This window comes from Haliotis rufescens, unplaced genomic scaffold (genome assembly GCF_023055435.1).
Source record: "Haliotis rufescens isolate VD_foot unplaced genomic scaffold, xgHalRufe1.0.p SCAF_1, whole genome shotgun sequence".
In the NCBI taxonomy this organism is placed as follows: domain Eukaryota; kingdom Metazoa; phylum Mollusca; class Gastropoda; order Lepetellida; family Haliotidae; genus Haliotis; species Haliotis rufescens.
Window position 1 is genome coordinate 85537316 of NW_025963779.1, and position 10751 is coordinate 85548066.

The 10751-nt window shown below is 38.7% G+C and overlaps 13 non-coding genes across 13 annotated transcripts; all 13 read right to left on the minus strand.

The window, feature by feature from the left end:
- Positions 1-36: 36 nt before the first annotated feature.
- On the minus strand, positions 37-108 carry Trnae-uuc. The gene has a single exon. It is a non-coding gene; the product is annotated as a tRNA-Glu (tRNA).
- A 250-nt stretch (positions 109-358) lies between these two features.
- On the minus strand, positions 359-432 carry Trnan-guu. Its single transcript has one exon. It is a non-coding gene; the product is annotated as a tRNA-Asn (tRNA).
- A 296-nt stretch (positions 433-728) lies between these two features.
- On the minus strand, positions 729-800 carry Trnae-uuc. The gene has a single exon. It is a non-coding gene; the product is annotated as a tRNA-Glu (tRNA).
- A 260-nt stretch (positions 801-1060) lies between these two features.
- On the minus strand, positions 1061-1134 carry Trnan-guu. Its single transcript has one exon. It is a non-coding gene; the product is annotated as a tRNA-Asn (tRNA).
- Positions 1135-7506: 6372 nt separating this feature from the next.
- Trnan-guu lies at positions 7507-7580 on the minus strand. Its single transcript has one exon. It is a non-coding gene; the product is annotated as a tRNA-Asn (tRNA).
- Positions 7581-7876: 296 nt separating this feature from the next.
- Trnae-uuc lies at positions 7877-7948 on the minus strand. Its single transcript has one exon. It is a non-coding gene; the product is annotated as a tRNA-Glu (tRNA).
- Positions 7949-8198: 250 nt separating this feature from the next.
- On the minus strand, positions 8199-8272 carry Trnan-guu. The gene has a single exon. It is a non-coding gene; the product is annotated as a tRNA-Asn (tRNA).
- A 297-nt stretch (positions 8273-8569) lies between these two features.
- Positions 8570-8641, minus strand: Trnae-uuc. Its single transcript has one exon. It is a non-coding gene; the product is annotated as a tRNA-Glu (tRNA).
- Positions 8642-8891: 250 nt separating this feature from the next.
- Trnan-guu lies at positions 8892-8965 on the minus strand. Its single transcript has one exon. It is a non-coding gene; the product is annotated as a tRNA-Asn (tRNA).
- Positions 8966-9260: 295 nt separating this feature from the next.
- On the minus strand, positions 9261-9332 carry Trnae-uuc. Its single transcript has one exon. It is a non-coding gene; the product is annotated as a tRNA-Glu (tRNA).
- A 250-nt stretch (positions 9333-9582) lies between these two features.
- On the minus strand, positions 9583-9656 carry Trnan-guu. Its single transcript has one exon. It is a non-coding gene; the product is annotated as a tRNA-Asn (tRNA).
- A 295-nt stretch (positions 9657-9951) lies between these two features.
- On the minus strand, positions 9952-10023 carry Trnae-uuc. Its single transcript has one exon. It is a non-coding gene; the product is annotated as a tRNA-Glu (tRNA).
- A 250-nt stretch (positions 10024-10273) lies between these two features.
- On the minus strand, positions 10274-10347 carry Trnan-guu. The gene has a single exon. It is a non-coding gene; the product is annotated as a tRNA-Asn (tRNA).
- Positions 10348-10751: the final 404 nt, after the last annotated feature.

Here is a 10751-nt window from a genome sequence, read left to right on the forward strand (position 1 = left end):
TTGAGCTCATTTTCTTGTCAGATGGAAAAGAAATTGTTCCAATGCCGGGAATCGAACCCGGGCCGCCTGGGTGAAAGCCAGGAATCCTAACCACTAGACCACATTGGAAGCTGACAGATGAGGGAAATGTAAAACGAGTTACCACTAGACTTTATTCTTATTGTGCGTGTGAAAGTTGGTGTTGTAGATTAGGATGTTTAAGACATGACGAGCTGACATTAATAAATATCTTCTTTGTATCATGAGCTAGCTTGAAGTTGATATCAGCATATTGTAGCAGGTATTTGCGCTCACAGTGTTCATCTGTAAAACGTGAAAGGGAGAAATATCAGTCATTCAAGTTGACAAAACACAAGTGCGTCCCTGGGTGGGCTCGAACCACCAACCTTTCGGTTAACAGCCGAACGCGCTAACCAATTGCGCCACAGAGACCGAACTGATGTGTATGGAGTGACTTTGAGATGTGACTGGTGTCACGGAAGTGAAGTACTGTTGAAGAAGGGAAAGTCTCATGGTGCGTTCCATCTCTGAATTTCCAGGCGGTGGATTGTGTTGCACAATAACACACTGGCTGACTTGATGCATTTACTGGAAGATGTGGACGTTAGGTCATCGATGCACTTACATGGATGACTAGAAATGCATGCTTTTTACTTATGATTGTGAAAATGAGAAAAGTATAATTATTCAAGTTGAGCTCATTTTCTTGTCAGATGGAAAAGAAATTGTTCCAATGCCGGGAATCGAACCCGGGCCGCCTGGGTGAAAGCCAGGAATCCTAACCACTAGACCACATTGGAAGCTGACAGATGAGGGAAATGTAAAACGAGTTACCACTAGACTTTATTCCTATTGTGCGTGTGAAAGTTGGTGTTGTAGATTAGGATGTTTAAGACATGACGAGCTGACATTAATAAATATCTTCTTTGTATCATGAGCTAGCTTGAAGTTGATATCAGCATATTGTAGCAGGTATTTGCGCTCACAGTGTTCATCTGTAAAACGTGAAAGGACGTGAAAGGGAGAAATATCAGTCATTCAAGTTGACAAAACACAAGTGCGTCCGTGGGTGGGCTCGAACCACCAACCTTTCGGTTAACAGCCGAACGCGCTAACCAATTGCGCCACAGAGACTGAACTGATGTGTATGGAGTGACTTTGAGATGTGACTGGTGTCACGGAAGTGAAGTACTGTTGAAGAAGGGAAAGTCTCATGGTGCGTTCCATCTCTGAATTTCCAGGCGGTGGATTGTGTTGCACAATAACACACTGGCTGACTTGATGCATTTACTGGAAGATGTGGACGTTAGGTCATCGATGCACTCACATGGATGACTAGAAATGCATGCTTTTTACTTATGATTGTGAAAATGAGAAAAGTATAATTATTCAAGTTGAGCTCATTTTCTTGTCAGATGGAAAAGAAATTGTTCCAATGCCGGGAATCGAACCCGGGCCGCCTGGGTGAAAGCCAGGAATCCTTTTTTTTTTTTTTTTTTTTCTTTATAAAATTTATTCACAGGAATATAATACAAACGCAGACAGTGCTGACACTGCCACCACAAAGATAAAAAGGGTATCACAGAAGTTGGGTGGCAGTGGTTAACATTTTAATTCTAAAGACAGAAATGTGAGAAATAGATTTTTACATTTGATTATGTACACACAACTTTGTAATTGATTCATTTTTCAAAAGTGAACATTCATTCAACTAAAATGACACTTTATGAAAGATTTGAAAAAAGCTTTCATGTGAATTGAAATAGTATAAGTAACTTATAATTGAGCTAATCAAGAGGATGTTTCAAAAGAATGTCATTCCCATCTAACTCGATGAGGTCATTAGACATTATGTATTTTTAAATAAAGACATGCAATCTTTTCATTTTTGTGTAATGATACAAAAGAAATGTGAGATGTCTTTTTACCAAGGATTTGAAAAATGTGTTTATGTGAAAAGAGACTGTACCTAGGCTTATAACAACTCTTCTCTTAAATACTGCCAACCGATAAATTGATAACAGTATATCTAACAATGGTTTTGCCGACACACTTCTCTCAGGAAGAAACCCAAACAATAACCACAGCGAGAATTGTCCAAGAGTGAACCCAGTATCTTGACACACATCAGTGAGGATGTCAACAAATAGTGATTGTAAGAACGATAACTCTTTACAGAAGATGAACAAGTGCAGCACATCTTCTTTTTCATTTTCACAAACTGGACAAATATCTGTGTCTGTCAAACCAAATTGGCTGAGTCTGTCATATGTGTAAATAATGTTATGGGCAATCTTAAAATCTAGTTGTATACATTCGGCTGATTTGTCATTTTGATACACATTAACCCAAACATCTTTCCAGTTGATGTCAAGAGATATATTATTCCACCAATTCATGGCAACTGGTTTTTTAAAATATTTTGTTCTGAAAATTTCATAACAATATTTCACCGTAAACAGCTGCACTGATACATCTTCGTTCGCTATAGGACAAAGTATTTCTTTACAAGGAGGATTTCTGACAGCATCAGACAATATGATCTGTTTCCAATCTGTTGGAAGCGCATATAAAATAACAGCATAACCATTCTTGATTGTGGCCACATCAACATCAGGTATTGTTTCTTGTACAATTTCAACAATACTATCAGGTGACAAAAATTGTGGTATAACTTCATAGCAAATATCTTTTATGCAAGTGATCCCACCGTCAATGAATGATTTAAACAACAAAGTTTTGTTCATATACAAAATAAGAGGGTTGTTGAATAAAGGCTGACACATTATATCCGGTAAAGTGGTAGGTTTGCTTCTCTTACCACCACTGATGTCCTCCCAGGCAAGCAACAACTCAGCATAAAAAGGATTTACATGCAACATATCTTTTTTTTCAAACTTTAAACATAGTATGTTTGATTGTAATCCAATATTTAAATATTTTGAAAAGAAGAAAGACATAGTTGCTTTCCATAATGAGTCTAATTTACAATCTAAGAAAGCTTTTAACAGTTTCAATCTTAAAGCATACTTTTTAAGGCACAAATTGGGTATATTTAAACCACCTTCTGTACATTTGCCCATGCATGTCACAGCTGCTATTTTTGGCTTTTTATTTACCCATAAGAATTTTGAAAACATTTTGGAAAAGGCTACTTCTACCCAGTGTGGCACTGGTAACACTGTAAAAGAGTACCATAATCTAGAGGCAATGAGGATGTTTAAAACCGTGGCTCTGCCCTGCAGTGTGAGTTGACGTTGAATCCATGAATTAAGTAGAGTTTGAATTTTATTTATCTTTTTCGTCCAATTTAGTGTCTCACAAGTGGCCAAGTCAGAGCCAAGATATATACCCAGAAGTTCAACACAATCTTTTTTAACCTTCACGGGAAGACTAATGTTACATTTATTGAACTTGGCTTTACCAAGAAGTAACACCTCCGACTTTTGTAAATTGATCTTGGCTTGAGTTGCTTCGCAATAATATTTAATTGTTTCAAAAGTATTTTCCACTGACTGTGAGTTGCACACTGTAATAGTAGTGTCATCGGCATGTTGATATATTAAAGATGAAACATTGCCAATGTTGATGCCTTGAATATGTGGGTTCTCTTTTATTAACAAATTTAATGGTTCAGAAATAAGCACAAACAGCATGGAACTCATCGGGTCCCCTTGCCTTACTCCACGGGATAGTTTGAAATATGGACTTAAATGCCCATTACACTTGACAGAACTTTTAATGTCTGTATACAAAATTCTAATCCAGGATATAAAATTATTCCCAAAATTGAATTTTTGTAAAATATCCAACAAGTAATTATGTGAAACTCTATCGAAAGCTTTCTCTTGATCTACTTTAATTAAAAATGCATCTTTATCTTCACTATCCACTATATCAACTACATCCCTGACCGAATGTAAATTGTGGGCAATGTCTCTCCCTGGTACACAGCAGGATTGTTCAGGGGAGATACTATCTGACATTACAGACTTGAGTCTAAGCGACAATGTGCGTGATATTAATTTACAGTCAACACTGATCAGTGAAATAGGTCTGTAACATTTTAAATCTCTTTTATCACCTTTATTTTTATAGAATAAGCTGATAATACTGGTTTTCATAGAACGAGATAATTCCTTCTCTTCAAAGATACTCTGTGTAACATGATGGAAAAGAGGACATAAAATCTCCCAAAACTTGAGGAAGAATTCAACAGTTAAACCATCTGGACCTGGTGTCTTGTTATGTTTCATTCCTTTCAGTGCCTCTGTCAACTGTTTTTCAGAAATGGGAAGATCGCATTTAACTTTTTGTTCATCATTAATCGATTTCTGAATCATATTTACAACTACTTGTTCTTTTACTTGATCAAATCCCTCATCTGTATATAACTTGGCATAAAATGATTGTGCTGCGTCTATAATGTCCTCTGTATTCCGTATCGTTGTTCCATCTTCAGTTATAAGTTCTTTGATTGAATTAGCATGCTGTTTTGACTTTTCTAAATTTAAGAAATAAGAAGTGCATCTGTCAGATTCAAGAGTAAATTGTGCTTTTGATCTCAAGATAGCACCCCTACAGGTGTTGTTGTCATATTCTTCTAATTTATGTTCTAAATCACACAGTTGTGTAGATTGATACCCCGGTGTTGAAGCTATTTTTTTATATTCAATTCTAAGTTTATTTTGAATGTTGTAATAATCATTTTTTGTCAGTCTACTTTTTTTGCTTGAATAAGATTTTGAAAACTTTTTAAATTGATATTTCAAGTTGTCCCACCACATAAGTGGCTCTGATGTAAAAAGTGGACATACTTTTGCTTCCTCAATAATATGACGAATTTTATTATAAAACATACCATCTTCTAACAGCTGATTATTAAAAATCCAAACTCCTGGACCCTTTTCTATGTTACTGAGATCAACCTTCAGTGAAACAATGTTGTGATCGCTCATTTTACAGTATTTGATATAACAATGTATAGCACTATGTAAAAGATGTCTGGATAATAGAAAAAAGTCAATTCTGGATTGTTTTAAAACACCATTTACTGTTTGGGTTCTGGAGAACTCCTTTTTATTATAATTTTTGTGTCTCCATACATCAACCATACAATATTTTTGAATTATGGAAATAAGAGTGTCACTACTTCTTAGATTGAATGTTTTATTGTTAATGCCTTTATCCAAAACAGGATCTACTATATCATTAAAATCTCCCCCTACAAACATATTACTTGGTTCTAACCATCCTTCTAGCTCTTTGTAAAATGTTAACTTTTCTTCTAAACCATTAGGAGCATAAACATTGAGTAAATAATATTTTTTATCATCCACATCAATTTCTGCTTTTAATAGTCTGCCTTCAGAATCGTGTGCTATCATTCTAACTTCATGTTGAAAATTTTCGGATACTAATATAGCTACACCCCTGCGATTTATGCTGGTTGAATTACAAAATAAAATTTTCCCGGCCCACATATGTTGATAGTTTTCAACAAATGTTGTGTCCCAAAACGTTTCCTGTAAGAATGTTATATCAACATGTGAACTGTTTATAAGTGACATCACTTTTTCAAATTTACCAACATCTCTCAAACCATTGACATTCCATGACCATATACTGAACATGATGAGCAATGAGAGATGCATATTATACTTCAACATGTGTTTCATCTATATTTTTTCCCTTTTCGAGATTTAACAACATTCTTTTTTCTAGGGGCTCTTCCCCCAACATGTGCCTTAATTACCTCTTCATCAGGCTTGGATATTCTCCATTTTCCTTTCACGCTTCCTGGGGCACCATCCCCACGGTATGGCTGTGAAAGAACATTGTGATTGATCTCATTCGAGGCTGCCATGCCATCATGAACATCTACAACCTCACTATTGTCATGATGTTCACGATTAACTTTCTGTACAATATCTAACAGTGTGTCTGTCACATCATTTACTAAGTGAGCACTACACGGAGATATATGTTTTTTGGCATCAGAACTACATTGGCCAACATGTACACTTCTGTCAATGATTTCAAATAGTAGTTCATTGACAAGATTTTGAGTTTCATTGTTCGAGTCAGTCACAAAATTCGTCACATGTTTATCTTGTGACATTTCCTCGTTGTCTTCCTCGGGGACATCTACAATTGTATCAACCCCTTCTTGATCCTTGTCATCTTCAACTGTTAATTCATTAAGAATAGGCCACCTTGCTAGAGTTGCATCCGTCTCTGTGTCCATGATGCCAACATCAAGGTCATTTTCCTCATCCTTATCATGATCATCATGATTATCATTATCAATGTCATCAGAAGCATCATCATACCCATAGCAATCACAGTCTACCGGCTTCAGTTTACATCTGTGGCATTTTGGAACACGACAGTTGTTTTGAAGATGTCCTTGGTTCCCGCAGTTTCTACATACAATGTTTGGACACATCTTTTTTTCGTGTTGGTCTGAAAGGCAGTGGTAGCACACTTTGATTTGCTCGTTGTGAATAACTCTGAAAAAATCAAAACCTTCATGTGTCCTGAATTTGACGCTATAGGGAAGACTGCGAATCCCTGTTGGAAATTTTACTTGTGTATATCTTGTACCATCTTCCCAATTAGTGCCATGGATTTTCCTCCTGTGGATGGTATCCACTTCAATTATTCCAAACGCATGTAGGACGTTTCTGATTTCCTCATCTGTGGTATAGCTGGGCAAGTTCATAAATGAAACTACAACTCTGTTATTCATAAGAGGCGAAAGTTTGTATATTTCATGATCAACAACAACAGACTCTCCAAGTGATTTTACTAGCGCATTTTCCGCTAGAGTAATTTCATAATAATTGTTGTTTCTAGGTGTACAGCAGTACACAGTATTGTCTCCCAGTTCTTGCTCTAACACCTTGCAAAGCTCAAATGCTTTAGGGCGAATCTGGTTGTCATAATGAACCCGAACAATGTTTTCTTTTTGATAGACACGATGGCGGCCATTGTTGTTGATGACCTGACTAGGGGGTGGCCTTTGCCCCCCAGCCTGGCGGCTCATGGTTTCTATTTCCTCCAATTACACGTTCAGATGTAATCTTGAAACATATATGAACACACCTTCATAATAACAGTCAAATATTTCCAAAAGTTGAAGTACTTACAATAAATAGCAGAGCACTTGCAAATTGCTTCCACGTTGCGCCTCAACAAGGGAGGTCTACCGCCTGGGTGAAAGCCAGGAATCCTAACCACTAGACCACATTGGAAGCTGACAGATGAGGGAAATGTAAAACGAGTTACCACTAGACTTTATTCCTATTGTGCGTGTGAAAGTTGGTGTTGTAGATTAGGATGTTTAAGAGATGACGAGCTGACATTAATAAATATCTTCTTTGTATCATGAGCTAGCTTGAAGTTGATATCAGCATATTGTAGCAGGTATTTGCGCTCACAGTGTTCATCTGTAAAACGTGAAAGGGAGAAATATCAGTCATTCAAGTTGACAAAACACAAGTGCGTCCCTGGGTGGGCTCGAACCACCAACCTTTCGGTTAACAGCCGAACGCGCTAACCAATTGCGCCACAGAGACCGAACGTATGTGTATGGAGTGACTTTGAGATGTGACTGGTGTCACGGAAGTGAAGTACTGTTGAAGAAGGGAAAGTCTCATGGTGCGTTCCATCTCTGAATTTCCAGGCGGTGGATTGTGTTGCACAATAACACACTGGCTGACTTGATGCATTTACTGGAAGATGTGGACGTTAGGTCATCGATGCACTTACATGGATGACTAGAAATGCATGCTTTTTACTTATGATTGTGAAAATGAGAAAAGTATAATTATTCAAGTTGAGCTCATTTTCTTGTCAGATGGAAAAGAAATTGTTCCAATGCCGGGAATCGAACCCGGGCCGCCTGGGTGAAAGCCAGGAATCCTAACCACTAGACCACATTGGAAGCTGACAGATGAGGGAAATGTAAAACGAGTTACCACTAGACTTTATTCCTATTGTGCATGTGAAAGTTGGTGTTGTAGATTAGGATGTTTAAGAGATGACGAGCTGACATTAATAAATATCTTCTTTGTATCATGAGCTAGCTTGAAGTTGATATCAGCATATTGTAGCAGGTATTTGCGCTCACAGTGTTCATCTGTAAAACGTGAAAGGGAGAAATATCAGTCATTCAAGTTGACAAAACACAAGTGCGTCCCTGGGTGGGCTCGAACCACCAACCTTTCGGTTAACAGCCGAACGCGCTAACCAATTGCGCCACAGAGACCGAACTGATATGTATGGAGTGACTTTGAGATGTGACTGGTGTCACGGAAGTGAAGTACTGTTGAAGAAGGGAAAGTCTCATGGTGCGTTCCATCTCTGAATTTCCAGGCGGTGGATTGTGTTGCACAATAACACACTGGCTGACTTGATGCATTTACTGGAAGATGTGGACGTTATGTCATCGATGCACTTACATGGATGACCAGAAATGCATGCTTTTTACTTATGATTGTGAAAATGAGAAAAAGTATAATTATTCAAGTTGAGCACATTTTCTTGTCAGATGGAAAAGAAATTGTTCCAATGCCGGGAATCGAACCCGGGCCGCCTGGGTGAAAGCCAGGAATCCTAACCACTAGACCACATTGGAAGCTGACAGATGAGGGAAATGTAAAACGAGTTACCACTAGACTTTATTCCTATTGTGCGTGTGAAAGTTGGTGTTGTAGATTAGGATGTTTAAGACATGACGAGCTGACATTAATAAATATCTTCTTTGTATCATGAGCTAGCTTGAAGTTGATATCAGCATATTGTAGCAGGTATTTGCGCTCACAGTGTTCATCTGTAAAACGTGAAAGGGAGAAATATCAGTCATTCAAGTTGACAAAACACAAGTGCGTCCCTGGGTGGGCTCGAACCACCAACCTTTCGGTTAACAGCCGAACGCGCTAACCAATTGCGCCACAGAGACCGAACTGATATGTATGGAGTGACTTTGAGATGTGACTGGTGTCGCGGAAGTGAAGTACTGTTGAAGAAGGGAAAGTCTCATGGTGCGTTCCATCTCTGAATTTCCAGGCGGTGGATTGTGTTGCACAATAACACACTGGCTGACTTGATGCATTTACTGGAAGATGTGGACGTTAGGTCATCGACGACTTACATGGATGACTAGAAATGCATGCTTTTTACTTATGATTGTGAAAATGAGAAAAGTATAATTATTCAAGTTGAGCTCATTTTCTTGTCAGATGGAAAAGAAGTTGTTCCAATGCCGGGAATCGAACCCGGGCCGCCTGGGTGAAAGCCAGGAATCCTAACCACTAGACCACATTGGAAGCTGACAGATGAGGGAAATGTAAAACGAGTTACCACTAGACTTTATTCCTATTGTGGGTGTGAAAGTTGGTGTTGTAGATTAGGATGTTTAAGAGATGACGAGCTGACATTAATAAATATCTTCTTTGTATCATGAGCTAGCTTGAAGTTGATATCAGCATATTGTAGCAGGTATTTGCGCTCACAGTGTTCATCTGTAAAACGTGAAAGGGAGAAATATCAGTCATTCAAGTTGACAAAACACAAGTGCGTCCCTGGGTGGGCTCGAACCACCAACCTTTCGGTTAACAGCCGAACGCGCTAACCAATTGCACCACAGAGACCGAACTGATGTGTATGGAGTGACTTTGAGATGTGACTGGTGTCGCGGAAGTGAAGTACTGTTGAAGAAGGGAAAGTCTCATGGTGCGTTCCATCTCTGAATTTCCAGGCGGTGGATTGTGTTGCACAATAACACACTGGCTGACTTGATGCATTTACTGGAAGATGTGGACGTTAGGTCATCGACGACTTACATGGATGACTAGAAATGCATGCTTTTTACTTATGATTGTGAAAATGAGAAAAGTATAATTACTCAAGTTGAGCTCATTTTCTTGTCAGATGGAAAAGAAATTGTTCCAATGCCGGGAATCGAACCCGGGCCGCCTGGGTGAAAGCCAGGAATCCTAACCACTAGACCACATTGGAAGCTGGCAGATGAGGGAAATGTAAAACGAGTTACCACTAGACTTTATTCCTATTGTGCGTGTGAAAGTTGGTGTTGTAGATTAGGATGTTTAAGACATGACGAGCTGACATTAATAAATATCTTCTTTGTATCATGAGCTAGCTTGAAGTTGATATCAGCATATTGTAGCAGGTATTTGCGCTCACAGTGTTCATCTGTAAAACGTGAAAGGGAGAAATATCAGTCATTCAAGTTGACAAAACACAAGTGCGTCCCTGGGTGGGCTCGAACCACCAACCTTTCGGTTAACAGCCGAACGCGCTAACCGATTGCGCCACAGAGACCGAACCGACGTCAATGGTGTGAAACACTGGCACAATACACACATAATAATACACTGGCTGACTTGTCGCATTTGCTGGAAGATGCGGACGTCAGTTCACTTAAATTGATGACTAGAAATACATGCCTTCCAGGCCTATCAATGTATGTAAGAAGAGGAGATTAGTTGTTTTGAATTGAGTTGAGGTGAGTGGTTTGTAAATAATCGAGTCTGTTCCAGACAATCCAGTGATTAACATCATGAGCTTGGATCTAAGACCAAATCAGCGAGCTTAAGCACCCGATGCCGTTTGTCGCCCCTTACGACAACTATATGCATTGGTTGCTGAAGACTTATTATAACCGGGGCATTCCGGGGGTGAGGCGTTGATGACATGCCTGGTTTCTTCAGTGTTTGACAGACACA